This window comes from Schistocerca piceifrons, chromosome 8 (genome assembly GCF_021461385.2).
Source record: "Schistocerca piceifrons isolate TAMUIC-IGC-003096 chromosome 8, iqSchPice1.1, whole genome shotgun sequence".
Lineage (NCBI taxonomy): Eukaryota > Metazoa > Arthropoda > Insecta > Orthoptera > Acrididae > Schistocerca > Schistocerca piceifrons.
Window position 1 is genome coordinate 188526647 of NC_060145.1, and position 20281 is coordinate 188546927.

Here is a 20281-nt window from a genome sequence, read left to right on the forward strand (position 1 = left end):
CAAATATTTGATAGAACGTACAGACATCCATTGTCACATATCTTAAATATACCACACCGAATTTCCACTCAATACATTGTACAATTAGATTATTTATTAAAATACCTTATCTTTAAATAATTGTACATGATTTTTTTTTGTTAGTCGGATGTACATTACCTGCATGACCCTGAAATAACCTACTAAAAGTCTGTTTTATGCAAACAGGCCTGAAGATGTTGCATTGAAGCGCCTAATCTGGTTGCCACAAAATCAATAAAATCATAATGACGGCTGTAGGCATTTTATTTTTCTCACAATAGAAAATGGCCACCATCCCAAAGACCTTCTGCCAAAAGGATGGACATACAAAAACTGAGTGGATGCAGGTAATCAGACAGGATGCTTATGTACGTGTCACCTGTCAGAGTCGTATGTAGATGTATCGGGGGTCTCACATCACTCTAACTGCACATGCCCCACACCAACAGAGCCTCCACCAGCTTGAACAGTCCCCTGCTGACATGCAGGGTCCACGGATTCATGTGGTTGTCTCCATACCCATACACATTCATCCGCTCAATACAATTTGAAACTAGACTAGTATGACTGGGCACCATGTTACCAGTCATCAACAGTCCAACGTCGGCATTGACAGGCTGGGCCTTCAGCTCCAAAAGCCCATATATGAAGTTTAGTTGAATGGTTCGCATGCTGAAACTTGTTTGTGGCACAGCATTGAAATCTGCAGCATTATGCAGAAGTGTTGCCCTTCTATCATGTTGAATTATTCTTTTCAGTCATTGTTGGTCCTGTTCTTGCAGGATCTTTTTCTGGGCACAGCAATGTCAGAGATATGATGTTTTACCAGATTTCTGATATTGACGGTACACTCGTGAAATGATCATACAGGAAAATCCCCAGTTTATCACTACCTCAGAGATGCTGTGCCCCATTACCCACGCGCCAGCTATAACACCACATTCGAACTCACTGAGATCTTGATAACCTGCCACTGCAGGAGCAGTAACCAATCTAAATACTGCCCCATACACTTGTTGTCTTATATAGGTGTTGCCCACCACAGTGCCGAATTCTCCCTATTTACATATCTCTGTATTTGAATGTGCATGACTATACCAGTTTCTTTGGCCCTTCAGTGTATATTGTAATGATACACGCCAAAAGTAGGGCAGTCTTTGTTTCAATCTCAAGTACAGCAGTCTTTGTGTTACAAGTGGTGTAATGTATTTTTTCTTGCTTATCATGAACAGAGGGTGTGTCATGTACATCTGTGGTTTGTAGTTGCAAAGGCATCTGAAAAGTTTTACATTTTTCTAAATTTGAGGTCAGTGTTTATTATGAAAGCTGCAAGAGCTGGCAAAGAGGCTCTCTTTAGCAATTTACAGGAAGCTGATGTGTGAATTCCATTGTTTTGCATGTGTGTGTAGGAAATAAACCACAACATCAAGAAAATGTGGATAAGTATCTTCACTTACATTTAAAAACCTAGACCTTAATATCACCCACACACGACAAGATGATGATGTCTGCAGCCACAAATACGAGGGCAGTTCAATAAGTAATGCAACACATTTTTTTTCTGAAACAGGGGTTGTTTTATTCAGCATTGAAATACACCAGGTTATTCCCCAATCTTTTAGCTACACAACACTATTTTTCAACGTAATCTCCATTCAATGCCACGGCCTTACGCCACCTTGAAATGAGGGCCTGTATGCCTGCACGGTACCATTCCACTGGTCGATGTCGGAACCAACGTCGTACTGCATCAATAACTTCTTCATCATTCGCGTAGTGCCTCCCACGGATTGCTTCCTTCATTGGGCCAAACATATGGAAATCCGACGGTGCGGGATTGGGGCTGTAGGGTGCATGAGGAAGAACAGTCCACTGAAGTTTTGTGAGCTCCTCTCGGGTGCGAAGACTTGTGTGAGGTCTTGCGTTGTCATGAAGAAGGAGAAGTTCGTTCAGATTTTTGTGCCTACAAACACGCTGAAGTCGTTTCTTCGATTTCTGAAGAGTAGCACAATACACTTCAGAGTTGATCGTTTGACCATGGGGAAGGACATCGAACAGAATAACCCCTTCAGCGTCCCAGAAGACTGTAACCATGGCTTTACCGGCTGAGGGTATGGCTTTAAACTTTTTCTTGGTTGGGGAGTGGGTGTGGCGCCACTCCATTGATTGCCGTTTTGTTTCAGGTTCGAAGTGATGAACCCATGTTTCATTGCCTGTAACAATCTTTGACAAGAAATTGTCACCCTCAGCCACATGACGAGCAAGCAATTCCGCACAGATGGTTCTCCTTTGCTCTTTATGGTGTTCGGTTAGACAACGAGGGACCCAGCGGGAACAAACCTTTGAATATCCCAACTGGTGAACAATTGTGACAGCACTACCAACAGAGATGTCAAGTTGAGCACTGAGTTGTTTGATGGTGATCTGTCGATCATCTCGAACGAGTGTGTTCGCACGCTCCGCCATTGCAGGAGTCACAGATGTGCACGGCCGGCCCGCACGCGGGAGATCAGACAGTCTTGCTTGACCTTGCGGCGATGATGACACACGCTTTGCCCAACAACTCACCATGCTTTTGTCCACTGCCAGATCACCGTAGACATTCTGCAAGCGCCTATGAATATCTGAGATGCCCTGGTTTTCCGCCAAAAGAAACTCGATCACTGCCTGTTGTTTGCAACGCACATCCGTTACAGACGCCATTTTAACAGCTCCGTACAGCGCTGCCACCTGTCGGAAGTCAATGAAACTATACGAGATGAAGCAGGAATGTCTGAAAATATTCCACAAGAAATTTCCGGTTTTTTCAACCAAAATTGGCCGAGAAAAAAAATGTGTTGCATTACTTATTGAACTGCCCTCGTATATTAACAAAATGAGATGAGTATTAAAACTTTTCTACTCATTCCAACAACTTCAATTCTGTTTTTCTACACTGCTATTTACCACAACATACATTTATGCATTTAAATAGTTGTTTTAACTGTCTGAAGAAATGCAATTTGTTCTTATCAAGTTATAATGACTTTTGAATGGGACATCAGTAATGATAGTGTTAGAAGCTCTAGTACTGCAGTCAAGCACAGCTGAACATTTGACACAGCACTAGGCTATGCTTTTAGTGATTCTGCAGCGTACACTGATTTCATGCCAGCACACTTTGTGCCACACTCCTTGTGTCACAAATTTGGTCTGCTGCACATTTGTGTGTGTTTCACAGAACTGCTATGCTGATACAGCTGCCAGCCTATGCTGCAGCCAGAGCAAGCCACCACTGACCACTCTGCTGCCTGCCATTGTTGCTGTTTTCCTTCAGTGTGCAGCTGCATTCTTGTTCTGTGAACAAGCCAAGCTGCTGTCACCGTCGTCACTGTGCCACTGCTGCCTGGTCACGTTCAGTCATTGTGCCAAATGATACCAACACCACAGCATTCCTGGTGCTGCCCCCATGTCACCACCACTGATTCTGTTTTGCCACCCAAGACACATATCTGTACCATTGCCATTGCCATGTGCATCTCCATGCCACAGCATCACTGCACTTGCCATGTATGCCTCCATATCACATCACTGCCTTGACGTCACCACCAATACCAAGGGCTGCAGTAGCAGCAGAGATCTCAGTGTCAGCATCACAGCGGGCAAGTACAGGCATCAGTTGCAATGTACACTGTGTTGCTAATGAATGCAAATCAGATGATATTAGGAATAACACAACCAGCCCTAGCATGCCAAAGGAAATGTGTTCAGTGCTAGAAAGTGAATTTTCTCAGTTGTTCAGTGCATTGATTGAGAAATTAGTTGGAAGTATCCATTCAAAATTTAAAGATATTAACTCTGAAATTGTGGGTTTAAAATTTGGTCTTGGGGATGAAATAAATACTGTAATAGATTTGATCAGTCGGATAGAAGATTTGGTGAAATTGAAATAAGCTGAAAACTCGTGAAGATCAAGTGGACAAGGGAAAAAAGGAGGTGGTAGCGAAAGTGAAGACTGTACAGTGGTAACTTTGGGGTTGAATTGAACCACAGGAGAAGCAGAGCAGGAAATCTGATTTCTAGACAAATGCTGAATTAGTATTTGTAATTAAAACCAGAAATGAGATTTTAAAGGGGAAGGTAAAAGTTAGTTAAGGAAAAATAAACTGTCTGAAGGAAAACGCAAGTAGTGTAGCAGCTGGGCAGGCAGGTATGATGGTAGTATGCCCCATGAGATCAGGAAATAATATAAAACAATTCAGAGCTGAAAACAAGTACCAAGTAGTAGACTTCTTAGCAGCATGCAAAGACAGTTTTGTAATAGGGATGAATGAGGAGGCAAAAGTGAGGTTTCTGAAGAGACAGCTGGAGGGACCAGCTCAAATTTGGACTAACCAGTATGCTGAGCAACTTATAGATTATAAGAATTATGAAATCATGTTTTTGAATAAACATTGGCGACAGGCCAAGAAATTATGGTTGCAAAATGATTTCTTAAATGGACTAGGTTACAGAAGTAGAAGAGAAACCATGAGAGAGAGAGGGAGTTGTGTGAGCTTAACAAATCAATACATTCATGTAGACCTCTAGAGATATTGACTCTATCAGTGGTGGATGCATATGTTAATATGAAAATAAGGAGCTATGCAATTAATAGTACTGAAGTTAGAAGTAGGAAAATGAGACGAGGGGGAGTCAAATGAAAACCTTAAATTTGTAATAACAAATCAAAATTTTGCACTATTATCCTATAAGTTGGTAAGCATGCTACAAACAGCGTGCAGAATGGCCTGTAGGTGGCAGCATAGTGCAGATGCACACATACCATCGCAGTATCAGTATAAAGATGGCCGCCCCACTTGCAACTTGCACCAGGGAAAAACAGCGTTCTGTTATTCGATTTTTGCGTAGTGAAGGTATGAAACCTATTAAAATTCATCAACGAATGAAGGTTCAGTACGGTGATGCATGTTTGTCACAGCAGCTAGTCTACAAATGGAGTAGGAAGTTCGCAAATGGTGTGACTTCTGTGGAAGATGCTCCTCGTCCAGGTCAGGCACAACGAGTTGTCACTCCACAGAACATTGCAGCAGTTGAAGCCATAGTGAAGGAAAACCGCCAAGTGACATTGCATGACATTGCAGCATGTTTACAGATTAGTCATGGGTCAGCACACCACATTGTGCATGATTTGCTCCAGGTTCACAAAGTGTCTGCAAGATGGGTGCCACAGCAGCTGACTCCTGAAATGAGAGAACGACATGTTGCTGCTTGTGGAGAACTTCTTCGGTGCTTTGATCGAGAAGGTGATGGCTTCCTTGCAAGAATCGTTACTGGGGACAAAACCTCGGTTCACTTCTACCAACCAGAAATGAAGAGATCGAGCAAGGAATGGCGCCATTCCTCATCACCAAAACCAAAGAAGTTTCGAACAGAACCATCAGCAGGGAAGTTTATGCTGACTCTCTTTTGGGACGAAAAAGGCGTCATTTTGAAGCATTACATGCCTAGAGGGACCACTGTCACCTGAGCATCATACACAGATCTCCTAAAAAATCATCTGCGGCCTGCAATCAAATCAAAGTGATGTGGATTGCTGTCAGCAGGTGTCCCTTTGCAACATGACAATACAAGGCCCCACACTGCCCGTACAAAAGTTGCAACTATCACAGACTTGCATTTTGAGTGTCTTCCTCATCCACCATACTCACCATACCTTGCCCCAAGTGATTTCCACATGTTTGGACCACTCAAAGACGCAATAGGAGGAAAGAAGTTCCGTTCTGATGAAGAGGTACGCCACATGGTGCAAGAGTGGTTGCGCAGATTACAAAATGAAATTTTTTCTAACAGAATTTATGCACTTTGTAAGCACTGGAGGACTTGCATTGAGTGTGGGGGAGATTATGTTAAAAAGTGATACAGCTTTGTACCACTTCTGCACAATAAATAATATTTTTAAAAATATTTAAGGTTTTCATTTGACTCACCCTCGTAGATGTAGAGGCAGAAGTGAATTCTTCTAATGGTAAAGTATAAGAACCTGTTAGACATATAATAAGTGATAATATTATTAACAGTTTTGGTGTTGTAGGAGATAAGTGTTCTTCAGTTATTCTAAATGAGGTTATACCAAGGGGGGCATGTGCTGTAGGTGTATGTGACAATGGTGCAGAAGGTAATGTGATAAATGTGAATGATGCACTTGCACCAGAGGTAATTCAATATGAGATTAGTTGCATTAAAAGATGTATTGGAGAAGGAATGGATGTGACATTGATAAAATTTACTCAGTAGATGAAGTAAAAACATTTGTATTCGTGGAAGATGGAAATCATATGGTTCTACATAGAGAATTTAAGAGTGAATGGATGGGAAAGGACGAACATAAATATAATGTGAAAGGCTGGATTTCATATGCAAAACTACAACAGGTGTTAGTACCAGATGAATGGGAAGAGTTAAAAGACTGAGAAGCTGAGTGATCATTATGTGATTGAGATATTAGCTAATTTATTTAAAGGAGATAGAGACTGCAGGTGGAAGTAGGTGTTTAATATTTGTGCGATGTATCAAGAGAGAAGGGAGGAAATTGATTTAATGAAGGAAACCTTTGTTGGAGATGTTAAAAGTTGAAAAGGTGCAACCCATTGTCAAGATAAATGTGGGCAATGTTGAAAGTGTGGGTCTGGTGGATACTAGTTCAAGTATATTAGTGGGTCTGAGTTCTTTCGGCAACAAATAAGAAATAGGAATCTAGTAGAGCTACCAGTAACTGGGTTAAAGGTAAGAACAGCAACTGCAGCAAGCCCATCAGGAAGGAAATCATTTTAGAATTCATGATGATTGATTACTGATATAATTTTGGGTCTGCTTTTTAATGTCTTCTTACACAGCTACAAATTTTATGGCACTAGTCAGCATGGCTTGGCCTATGGTCCAGGCAAAGTTTCAGTTAAGTGCATAGTATTTTGTTTGTCCAACTGCCTTCACCTTCCTAGTGACTTAATCTCTAGAATTCTTCTATGGTCCTATCCAAGTTTTGATTGCACTGTGTTGATTGTACTGTCACTAATGACAATAGTTTCCTGTTGTGGAGATCTGCCACTAGTAAAAAGTGATATAGAACATTCGCCCCTACTACAGTTTCAGTAATGTTCCCACTATGGAGGTCCAGCAGAACTTCCTGTTCCAACCAAGGTCCAAATTCATTGGCTTCTTCCTATACAGGGTGGTCCATTGATAGTGACTGGACCAAATATGTCACAATATTAGCATCAAACGAAAAAATAAGAACAACAAAACTGTTTGAGTGTGACGGGGGGAAAACAAATGGCAATATTGATGTCCCACTAGATGGTGCTTCCATAGGTTAGATTCATAGAAACTGCATTGTTCAAAATAGGTACCCCCATTTTTATTACATATTTGTATAGTACGTAAATAAATATGAATGTTTGATTTGGAACATTTTTTTCGCTTTGTGATGGATGGTGCTGTAATATTCCAACACTTATAAAATGCCTCACCCATTTAGATGAATAGTTCATAACAATTTGGTTTTTCAAATTAAAACACAAAAAGTAGTTACATTTGGACCTTATTTCTGTTTTTCCAACGTGATACATTTACTTTTGTGATCTTATGATAAATAATGGGAATGCATGGTGTTATTGCGTGAGCAACCATAATAACCTCATTAATGTAATAAATGCTCAAAATGATGTCCTCCAACTTCAATTGCATTTGGCAAAACGCATAATGAAATTCCTCTCAACGGCAAGTAGGTCACCTTCTGTAATTGTCGCACATGCATTGACAATGCACTGACGCGTGTTTCCAGGCATTGTCGGTGGATCACGATAACAAATATATTTCAATTTTCCCCAGATAAAGAAGTCCAGAGATGTAAGGTCTGGTGAACATGCAGGCCATGATATGGTGCTCCTACGACCAGTCCACCTGTCATTAAATATTCTTTTTATTACCGCTTCAGCTGCGCAGGCGCTATGTGCCAGGTATCCATCATGTTGAAAGTACTTCGCCATTCTGTCATGAAGTTAAACATCTTGCAGCAGAATGGGTAAAACATTAATTAAGAAATCGGCATACATTGCACCATTTAGATTCCCATTGATAGAATAATTGCCAATTAGATGTACTCCCATAATTCCGCACCATATATTAACCTGCCAGGGTCGCTGATGTTCCACTAGTTGCAGCCATCGTGGATTTTCTGTAGCCCAATAGTGCATATTATGCAGGTTTGTGTTACCTTTGTTTGTGAATGACGCTTCATCACTAAATAAAACTCTTGAAATTTACTTTTTGCCCAGTGGCAAAAATTTACATCATGTTCAAAATCATCATTATGCAATTCCTGGTGGATAGAAATATGGTATGATGATGCAGAATTCTCAAAACCGACTTTTTTGGAATTCCCGACGCCCACTCACTGTGTCTTCTACTGATGTGCGGTTTAGCCTCAACTACAGCTAAAATACTTATTTGGGCATCTTCATTTGTTACAGTTCTTGGTTGTGTCTTCTTCTTTGGCTGAACACTTCTCATTTCTTTAAATACATTAATTATCTGATGAAAGGTCTGTACACTTTGGATGCTGTCTGTCAGGATAATGATCAACATATGTAGCACAAGCTTGTTGGGCATTTTGATCACAATAACCATAAATAAACACCATATCTACCTTTTCTGTTCTGTTAAATGTTCCATTTTAACATAAAAATAAATGTTCCATTTATGTCTTCCATGTGATTATTATAACTGCACAAGAGAATTATCATATCTAATTTAAGTAATGAATTGCACAAAGTGAGCCGGCCACTGAGGCCGAGCAGTTCTAGGCGCTTCAGTCGGAACCGCACTGCTGCTACGGTTGCAGATTCGAATCCTGCCTCGGGCATGGATGTGTGTGATGTCCTAAGGTTAGTTAGGTTTAAGCAGTTCTAAGTCTAGGGTACTGATGACCTCAGATGTTAAGTCCCATAGTGCTCAGAGCCATTTGAACCATTTTGCACATAGTGCTGCCAGGTGCATTGCTACATTTGTGAGAATATTACAGGGCCGTCCATCACAGAACAAAACAAAAGTTCGAAATCAAACATTCCTATTTATTTATGTACTATACAAATATGTACTAAAAATGGGGGTACCTATTTTTTAAAAATGCAGTTCTTATCAATTGACCTATGGCAGCACCATCATCTATAGCGCCATATTATGAATAATCTTTAAATATGGTGCAAACAGCCTCTTACGTGGTGAAATTGTTCTCTGCTAATGTATGAAACCTGATTATTACGTTAGACCTTTTAGGAAATAACTTTTGACAGGAAAGAAAACATTAGTGTGGTATTGTGTGTGAAAATAGTTCATTTTGTTTAAGGAAAAATGTCGCCACCTGGAATAATAATTCACTAAATTGTGAGAGATCACTCTTGTAAAAAAAAAAATTGTGCCATTTACACTGCTTGACAGACAACATTGGTACACGTTCCCATGAGGAGATTTCTTTAACTGGATAACATCTTTAGCCGGGAGAGGCAGTAATTAAAAGAAACCTCGTGTTACACTAATAATAGACCACGATTTGTAAAATACCACAATCCTATTCGCACACCACAACCTGAATTAAAGGTTAAGTAACATCCTGTGTTTCTTAGTTTTGGGACCCAAATCATCACTGTTGTATTGGAATGCAGAACGAGAGCAAATTTTGCCCTGAGGAGAAGTCCGTGGCACTTGTTCCAGTTTTTTAAAATGAATTGCAGCTGATTGGGTGTGGCCAATGTCAGAGCTACTCACATCCTGTTTGTTCACTGTTTTCAAGGTTATACCACCAGAACTGTCAAGACAGTAGCATTGAAGCGAATTTGTTGAAACAAGCTGTTTGCAGAAATCTTTTTTATGGCCCAACAGATTGCACTCCACAAGCTTTAACAGAAGTATATGTCTTGAGAATTCCTGACGCAGTAGTCATGAAAGGAGAATTGTGGGTAGGGTGACTATTTAACAGAATGATGGCCACTGGTGCTCTGTAGTGGCTATTGGAAGCATTTTGATGGCTACTAAAGGGTTCCACACAATTCTGAGATTTTCTTCCATATCCATAGTAGCATCAGCTGAATTTCTCAAAACATCTCTTGTTATCCTAAGCATGAAGAATGGATGCTTTATGCTACTTAGCCTGCCCCGTGTCATTAGTGCTTTGCACATTTTTACATGCAACAATTTGGGTGCTCAGTTCTTTCACACTTGCGGCAAGTTGATCTGTGGTTGTCGAGTGTGTGCTGCGCAGAATGCGTGGCCCAGGGCTGTTGGTCAGCTCTGCCCCTAAAATGCACAGTTCTGAGCCATCTGCCCCACAATATGTTGCATCTATGCAGTCAACAGTGTGCTGCAAACAACTTACATGGGCTTCTGCCTTACCCACTAACACATCAAGTGGCAACTCTGTGTCTGCTGCCAAAAAAATGTGAATGTCTGTACAGAGCCATTTGAGCCACAATGGAATTTTCTGATACCAAGTCTGCACCCGCCAGTGACCTCAGCTCTTGTACACAATTGCTTGGGTGAACTGTTTCCCAACTGTAAGTAATCTCTGGGGCCATACTTCAGGGGTTGACACGAAATGCTTGATAAGGCAGTCTTTTAAGGCAATGTAACTATCCATTAGCAACACTTCCTCCGCTTGGAGAATCTGAATTTTTACAATATAAAACATCCAAAGTTGCAAATTTTACTTTTATTTACTTGATAACTATTTTTGGGTCGGGACCCATTTTCAAATTATCCTACAGGACAGAAACCCAAAATTACTATCATGTGCAATACAGCCATTATCAGATTACTAAGTGCACATCAAAAATACAGAACATATCATTTCAAGAAATACATGCCAGATAGTCACAATGGTGAAACTTCTTGGCAGATTAAAACTGTGCACCAGACTAAGACTTGAACACAGGTGGTCACTCAGCTACCTAATCACAAAAGGATATTGAGAAGACATAACAATAGCCTTTGTTCCAGAAGTGCTTGTTGTGCGAGGTTCACTTTACAGCTTCTGTGAAGTTTTGAAGGTGCAAGACAAGGTACTGGCAGAAGTAAAGCTGTAGCCGCAGTCCAGCAGACAGTTTTTATCTGTCAGGAAGTTCGATATCAGTGCACACTCTGTTGCAGAGAGAAAATGTCATTCCGGTAGTCAAAATGGTACTCCCAGAGTGTAAGAACCATGTCAAGATAACAAACATATACATATAACAAATGGGCAGTTACAGAGCTTAAAGAAACTGACAGTCTACTCCTCCACTGCTGTGCCGGCCGAAGCGGCCGAGCGGTTCTAGGCGCTACAGTCTGGAACCGCGCGACCGCGACGGTTGCAGGTTCGAATCCTGCCTCGGGCATGGATGTGTGTGTTGTCCTTAGGTTAGTTAGGTTTAAGTAGTTCTAAGTTCTAGGGGACTGATGACCTCCGATGTTAAGTCCCATAGTGCTCAGAGCCATTTCCTCCACTGCTGTAAGGAAACCTCAGGAAGGAACACCATATTAGGATATAGGAAATTTCTTTCTTGATTATTAAATAATTCTCCAATCATCAAAAATACAACAATTAATACAATAACAGTACAAGTCAACAATTAAACAAATAATTTTAAAATTTTTACCAAAAACAGTAAAATACTTAAAATCACAGCACAGCAGTGCCACATATAGCGTGTATGACAAAGTTGTTTGCTATGGTGGCATGTAAAACTCACTAAATGTGAACCATAACATTAGTATTAAAAAAAGAAAAATAATAGGACATTAAAAATATTTATCACCTCCAACCCTCTACAAGTGCCATAACAAATCTTATAGAGCTATATAAATCTTAGAGAGCTATATAAATCTTAGAGACCTATATAAAATAAATTTTTTTTGTACATTTCTCAGGTAAAAACAAACATCAAACCACAAAGCTGTCTTTCATGAAGCAACAAAAATTAAGGCCCCTAACAGCCGTAAAATCACATGTATTGATTTAATCAAGCAACAAGAAAGGGGTAATAGATATGCAATGTGTATGAAAGGTTACAGCCAAATGGTACTGGCCATCCTGAGGGAAGAGATTGTATAACCACACTAGGAGGCATATGGGGGTGGGAATGGGGTAGAAAGAGGTAGAGCGAGAGGGGGAGAGAGAGAGAGAGAGAGAGAGAGAGAGAGAGAGAGAGAGAGAGAGAGAGAGAGAGATGGGGTAGAGGATTGGGAAAGGGGAGGAGGAGGCAAAGCATAAAGGTGTCTAACACAGGTAAACACACATACAAATAAGAACTTAAAACTTCTTTATTATAACATTTTATAAGATGTGAATCGGCATGTTGCTTAGCAACGATATATTTTACAACTCTCAAAAACAATACAATCTTCTTCTTTTGTCACTTGTGATATCACACAACATATAGCTCTGAAGCCAACCTTATCGCCAGCCGCTGTTGCCAAGCGGTTCTAGGCGCTTCAGTCTGGAACCGCACTGCTGCTACGGTCACAGGTTCGAATCCTACCTCGGGCATGGATGTGTATGATGTGCTTAGGTTAGTTACGTTTAAGTATTTCTAAGTCTAGAGGACTAATGACCTCAGATGTTAAGTCCCATAGTGCTTAGAGCCATAGAGCCAACCTTATCGATGTCAAAACTCTCACTAACATACCAAAACACTATGTGGAAGAGCAACCTGCTCCCACATCACCCCCTTCTCAGTAAGATGCTCACAATTCACTGTACCACGTCCACTAGTCTTGCAGGAAATGGAATTACGCGACCCGATCTTGATGTTAATGGTTTTTTATCATCAGGTTGTTTGTCCTGGGGTGGTAGTGAAACTGGAGTATCTTTCGGCAATCTAACGTGTACGTTCAGCAAATATGTATGTTTCAATTGGTCCATGGAAATGTTTTTTACTTGGTCTTTAATTTTGAGTCCAAAAAATTTTGGTGTTCTTTCCACGACTTCGTATGGGCCTTCATATGGAGGTTCTAATGACTTGTAAACTCTGTCAACCCTTACAAATATGTGTATTGAAGTGCTGAGGTCCTTGTATACAAATGGCGTCTCTTTTACTTTATGAGCTATTTGCACAGGTTTCAGTCAGTTCAAATATTGTTTTAGTTATGAAACAAATTGGGGTACATCTGAATCCCTTTTTGTTCCAACTTTTCGAAAAAAAAAAAAAAATCATTAGATATCCTGATGGGTGAACCATAAACCGTTTCTGGTATCGTAACATTCATGTTTCCACTGATTGAGCAACGAAGACCAAGGATTACAGGTATTGTTTGAGTCCATTTTGTAGTTGAATGTGAATGGATTGCTGCTTTAAGTGTGCGATGAAACCTTTCTATTTTTCCATTGGATTGAGGATGATATGCAGTAGTTTCAGTTTGATTACAACCATATATTTTTGATAGTGCCTGAAATAGCTCAGAATTAAATTGTCTTCCGCGATCGGTTACTATTTGATAAGGTGTGCCAAATCTAGTTATCCAACAACTGAAGAAAGCTTCAGCTACAGCTTCTGCTTGTATATCCCAAAGTGGTATTACCTCTGTCCAATTCCTAACTCTATCGATGCATGTTAAGCAATACGTATATTCACCAGAAGGAGGCATTGGCCCTATCAAATACTTTAAAATGTTCATTAGTGTCGGAGAAGTGTCCTATTGGCGAATGCACATGTCATGATACCTACAGAAGAATGCTGAAGATTAGATGGGTAGATCACGTAACTAATGAGGAAGTATTGAATAGGATTGGGGAAAAGAGAAGTTTGTGGCACAACTTGATCAGAAGGAGGGATCGGTTGGTAGGACATGTGTTGAGGCATCAAGGGATCACCAATTTAGTATGGGAGGGCAGTGTGGAGAGTAAAAATCATAGAGGGAGACCAATAGATGAATACACTAAGCTGATTCATAAGGATGTAGGTTGCAGTAGTTACTTGGAGATGAAGAAGCTTGCACAGGATAGAGTAGCATGGAGAGCTGCATCAAACCAGTCTCAGGATTGAAGACCACAACAACAACAACCTGACCCTCGGAGTTTTACTCGGTCAGCTCTTTGGTCATAAATATAGGCAGTAAGCATTGTACTAAGACACTAGTTGTCATTTTAAAAATTTGTCCCGCTGTTATATTGCCTTTCCTTTGTGGTTTGTACCCATTCATTAAGGTTCTAATTAATCAGCTTTTGGTCATAAATACAGCCAGAACAATTGTACTACGGCACTGGTTGCTGTTAAGCAAAAGAGGGACCTTGTGGTTAGATTTAGCTGTTAACAGTTCAGTTCTTTGATTGCAGTTGCATTTCTCAGTCGTTAGTTATAATCTGAACAACTTGTTGTGCTAAGCTGTTCATTTCTGTGTTTGAAAGACCGACTCATCATTGGTGTATTTTAGCTGAATCTTGTGTTTCCACCGAGTGAGTTCTCTTGTGCTAAGTGTTCACAAATAATGTTTTAAGATGTTCCTTCAGAGCAATCTTAATAACTGACAATCAGCTTAGCTTTGAAAATATTAACAACCAACTGTTACCAGGGCTTTGGTCAAAATAAAATTCTCAGCAGGAATGGGCTGGGATCCAGTCACACCTTGGTTGCCGATTGAAATTTAGAGGTTGGTTGCTTTGAAGTAATCCTTATCACTGTCATATTATTTGCTAATCTGCTTAACCTTTAAGCACAGGTGCACATCTTAACCTCGAACCTTCACACATACAGCTTTCAAATTAAAAGTTAAATCATCTGTTTTGAGTAATTCAATCACCCTTGTCATCAACGGTGATTATGTAGTTCCATGTGTTGCAGAAGGGCATTTAGTAAGATAGACTGTGTATAGCATAGTATTAAACACCACTGTTTCACCCAATAACGGGCGGGCTGCAGGTCCGGCTGTCTTGTAATCATTGTCACATTGTTTGCTGTTTTGCAATACAGCACTTCAAATTTTTTTGCAAAGATCAAAAGCTTATTCAAGTTAAAGTTTAAGGTCAAAAGAATTTCGCAAATTTGTTCATTTTGTTAAAGAAAATTTTATGGTTAAATGCTTTGATTATCTGTAAAACACAGTTTATATATTGTGAAATAAACAGGTTGTGTGAAAAGAAAGGTATATTGGTGGGTCCTCCCTTCCACATTTTCCTTAATTCCAGTAAGTACCATGTCTCATTGGTAGCAGAGCATGGTTTTCAACCCATTAGCGGGGGGTTGTCATGACTTTCATTTCACACAACCTGCTTTAGTTTGAATTTTGTACTTTATTCTTTTGGGACATTATCTAACTATTCTCTTTTGTCTGCAGCCACACCATGGATCCACATCAGTGTCCTGGTATTTCATACCTAGTATGAACTGAGCATTAGGCAACAAAATGTTCATGGTACGGTTGTGTGAAATGAATCTTCTATTGGTGGGTCCTCCCTTCTACGTTTTCCTTAATTCCTGTAATTACCATGCCTCATTGGTAGCAGAGCATGGTTTTCAACCCATTAGCGGGAGTCTGTCACAACTTTCATTTCATGCAACCTGCTTTAGTTTAAATTTTGTACTTTATTCTTTTGGGACATTGTCTAACTATTCTCTTTTGTCCACAGCCACACCATTGATCCACGTCAAGTGTCCTAGTATTTCATACCTAAAATGGGATCAGCTTGAGTATGAACTGAGCATTAGGCAACAAAATGTTCATGGTACAGTGGGGGAGCTGGCAGTCAGGCTATGGGCAGTGTTGTCAACACCACTCTCCATTTCTGTTGGCGAGGTGAGCCAAAATTTACAGGCTATTATGGTAGCATTGAATCAGTTACAAGAAAATCTCTCCTATCTCCAAAATAATCAACCACCTGAGAAGCAGTTAAAGCATATTCCTCCACAATTAGTCCACCTGGGCAGTAGGATAAAGGATCTTAAACTTCTAGAACTGAGCCCTGAGAATCTTTTGTTTGATTTGCAAATCCAAACTGCAGCTTTAGAGTTAGAAAGTGTGGCTGATAAAAATAATATAGAATGTGTTTCTGACAATCCAATAGCATGGTGTAGTTGTGTACAGGCAGCCACCACACATACCTTAACAATTTGTTTGTGTGGCTGTAGGGCATGAACTATTGTGTGGGTGTCACACCTTAATTATGTGTGGTTTATTGAATATGGCCACTTATGTAGATTATCTCCAGTACATCCCTTGATTGAGAGATGTCGGATGGCCAATGGTCAAGAGTTACCTCTGTGCAGGAAGTGCGGAGAAATATTTCTGTGTGTGGATTTTCATGGCCTGTCTAGTTTTTATTAGTTAATTAGTTAATGGACTGGTGCCTGACTTAATTCCAGGGTATGATTTCATCCGTAAGACCAGTATGATGTTAGATTTTGGTACCCGGACCTTTTATTTCAAATTTTCCCCCAACAATAGAACAGCCTTTTGTTCATGTTTTCATATGGGGATGGGACGTGACACCAGTAGTAAAACCTGCCTGCTTGGTGTAGACCACCTCTCTAATCAACAAGGGAAACAGTTAAGTGAACTTTTGGGAGAATTTCCTGATGTACTTTGTGACAGGTTTGGATTTACAGATGTCATTAGATACCATATATCCTGGATGACATGCCGGTTTGCCAGTCTCTATATTGCTTTTCACCACCTAAGATAAAGATATTGTGGCACAAAACTGAGGGCTTGTTAAAAGACAGAGTCATAAGACCAGCCACCTCACCCTATGCTTCCCCCCATTTTCTTAGTACCTAAAGATCAGGGGGCAAGATTTCCGACTTGTGGTTGATTACAGGCTTTTCAATAAAAAGGTGATCTTGAAATCGGTGCCACTGCCTGATCTCCACAACTGTTTCACCTGGTTTTCTGGAGCATCTGGGTTCATGGTCCTAGATCTTAATCAGTCTTATTGCCAGATACCTTTATAATGGAAGAATCTAAGCATCTCACCGCCTTCGCCACAAATTGGAATTTATATGAGTTCAACCAAGTTTCATTTGATTTGTCAACCAGTGAAGCAGTTTTATTCTGTTTATTGGATAAAAGTTTTGGTGATTTAAAGTTTAATTGTGTCTTCAATTATTTGGATGATGTGGTCATATTTAGCGCCTCCTTTGAAAAGCATTTAGAGGACATCCAGAAGGTGCTATCCAGGCTCAGGGATGTTGGGTGTGAAACCAACAAAGATAACCCTGGTTAAGCACCAGGTGTAATTTTTGCAAATTAGCATTGATCAGGAATGAACTAAGGCACTGAGGAATTTTCCGCAGCCATGAAAATTTGCTTCCCGACATCTGGAGGGGCCTGAGCTCGATTACTCAGTATATGAGTGCGAAGCGTTAGCTGTGTTATTTGCCCTGGAAAAATTTTGGTTGTATCTCGAACATCATGAATTTGACCTAGAGACAGGTGGTTCAGGCCACTGTGGGTGGTGGTTACAAATAATGCCCCTGGCTTTCTGGCAATGTCATTTAGACAATTCTGTTTTGGTAATGGGATAAAACATGTTACCACCACACCTTTTTATCCTCAGGCTTCCTTTGCCAAAAGAATTAACTGCAACTTGAAGTCAGCATTGATTATTTAACACCATAAATCGCCAAAGAAGTGGGATACCATCTTGCCCTGGTTAAACTTAGTGTTTAACTCTGTGCGGCATGAAGCAGCCCAGGCCACCCCAGCTAGGCTGATGCTCGCGTAACCAATGAATTCCCTGCTCTCCAATTTATGGGAGATAAATGATCTTTTACCCCTCCATCCATCACTCTGGAGGTTCTTAGGGAGAAATGGTTGCGATCTCGGGCAAATATTAGGTCTGTCGCTATAATAGAAACAAATGCCCCTTTCAGCGAAGATAGGGGATCTTGTCCACATCAGGAATGTTCCTGGGCAGACTTCTCGGGATAACACTTAGGGAAGCTAGCCTCATATTTCCTAGGTCCACATTCCATTGTCAAAATTTTTTGGTCAGGGACCTGGGAAAGCAGAAGCTAATAAGGGTTCATGTCAGTCGCATTAAACATCCCAGTGGAGTGAGGGGTTCTTAGACCCAGAAGAGGCCTGTTCAGGTTTGAGTGGGGAAGGTTCAGCTGTGGTGCCATTGTACGAGTAGACTGTTCTATCTGGTGCCACTGGCTCAGGTGTACTATCGACTATCCCCATTGCGGCCCCATTGCCAATATCTATGAGGAAGAGTTAGTACCTGTGAAGTGTGTCCTTGGAAGGTCTTCGGTTGCCAATATATATATATACGGAGTTTGCCGGCCCTAGAAGGGAAGGCATAAAGTTTGGGGATTGGCAGTAGTGTTGCGACAAGAAGGGGTCACGAGGTCCAAGCGGCCAAAGCCGCGAGCTGTAAAAGGAGGGCCTGCACAGAGCGAAGACACGGGAGTACTTCACTGGAGCCAGTGTCAACTACAAACAGTAGGCTGACATTCCGTTGGTTGGTTGGAAACATTTGTGTCGGGCGACCACTCATGGCCTGGCTGCCCTCTTCTACCTGGCTTTCATCAGCACCACTCAGTAACCACTACAACACACTGTAGATCCATGGGACTGCTTGCTGATAAAGGGGAGTAACATTCTGTAATCCTTGTGGTAATTAGTTTCTTTCCATACTTGCAAATTTGTTGATTTTGTTAAAGAAAGTTTTATGGTTAAATGCTTTGATTATCTGTAAAACACAGTTAAATAAAAAGGTTGTCTGAAAAAAAAGGTATATTGGTGGTTCCTCCCTTCCACGTTTTCCTTAATTCCTTTAAGTACCACGTCTCATATATGTCTGTTATCATGGTTCTTATATTTTGGGATATACCATTTTGACTATCTGGTACATATTTCTTGAAACAATGCATTCAGTATTTTTGATGTGGACCTTGCTGCCAGTGGGGTGGATTGCGTGCCTCAGCAATACAGATAACTGTACCATAGGTGCAACCACAACAGAGGGGGTATCCCCCCATTGAGAGGTCAGTCAAACGTGTGGTTCCTGAACAGGGGCCTTCTCAGTAGCTGCAGGGACAACAGTCTGGATTATTGAATGATCTGGCCTTGTAACATCACCAAAATGGCCTTGCTGTGCTAGTACTGTGAATAGCTGAAAACAAGGGGAAACTTCAGCCATAATTTTTCCCAAGGGCATCCAGCTCGGCTCTATGGTTAACTGATGATGACATCCATTTGGGCGAAATATTCTGGAGGTAAAATAGTCCCCCTTTTGGATCTCTGGATGGGGACTACTCAGGATGATATGGAAAGTAAAGGTGCAGGAGAAATAAAACTGGGATCAGAGTGTAAAATGATAGATTCTTCAATCAGGCAAGTAGGCTAGAAAGTTTAAAAAGGGAGATGGTTAGGATGACATTAGATATTGTGGGAATTATTGATGTTCAATGGCAGAAGGAATAGAACTTCTGCTAAGGCATATACAAGGAATTAAGGAGATGGGACCTGGATAAGTTGAAAGAACTTATGCTACTGAGAGTTTCAGAGGGTGCATTAGGCAGCGCTTGACTATAACAGGGAGAAAAAAAAAAATACAGCAGAAAATGAATGAGTAGCTTTAAAGATGAAATAGTGAAAGCAGCAGAGGATCAAATAGGTAAAAAACAAGTCCCAGTAGGAACCCTTCCATAACACAAGAGATATTGAATTTAACTGATGAAAGGAGAAAATATAAAAATGCAGCAAATGAAGCACACAAAAGGGAATGCAAATGTTTAAAAAAAATAAGATTGACAGGAAGTGCAAAATGGCTAAGCAAGGATGGCCAGAGGAAAAATGTAAGGAGTTAGAAGCATACTTCCATAGAGGAAAGATCGATTCCACCTCTAGGAAAATTAAAGAGGCTTTTGGAGAAAAGAGGAGCAGCTGTATGAATGTCAGGAGCTCAGATGAGAAACCAGTTCCTAAGCAAAGAAGGAAAAGCTGAAAGATGGAAGGAATACACAGAGGGTCTATACAAGCGAGAAAAACTTGAAAAAGATAGTATAAACAGGAATTGGATGTAGATGAAGATGAGTATGATACTGTGAGACAAATTTGACAGGCTTTCAAAGACTTAAGTTGAAACAAGGCCCCGGGAGCAGACAATATTCCATTAGAACTACTGATAGCCGTGGGAGAGCCAGCCATAACAAAACTCTTTCATCTGGTGTGCAAGACATATGAGAAGGCAAAATACCCTCAGAGTTCAAGAAGTATGTAATAACTGCAACTATAAGAAACCAGTTGTGGA

The 20281-nt window shown here is 40.6% G+C and overlaps 1 long non-coding RNA gene across 1 annotated transcript in view; it reads left to right on the forward strand.

Annotated features, from left to right (window-relative positions):
* LOC124712530 overlaps positions 1 to 18665 on the forward strand; it is a 41177-nt gene extending 22512 nt beyond the window's left edge. The window contains exon 3 of the long non-coding RNA XR_007005588.1: positions 15653 to 18665. This is a non-coding gene — a long non-coding RNA (uncharacterized LOC124712530). The remainder of the gene's footprint in view (positions 1 to 15652) is intronic.
* The last annotated feature ends 1616 nt before the right edge of the window (positions 18666 to 20281 follow it).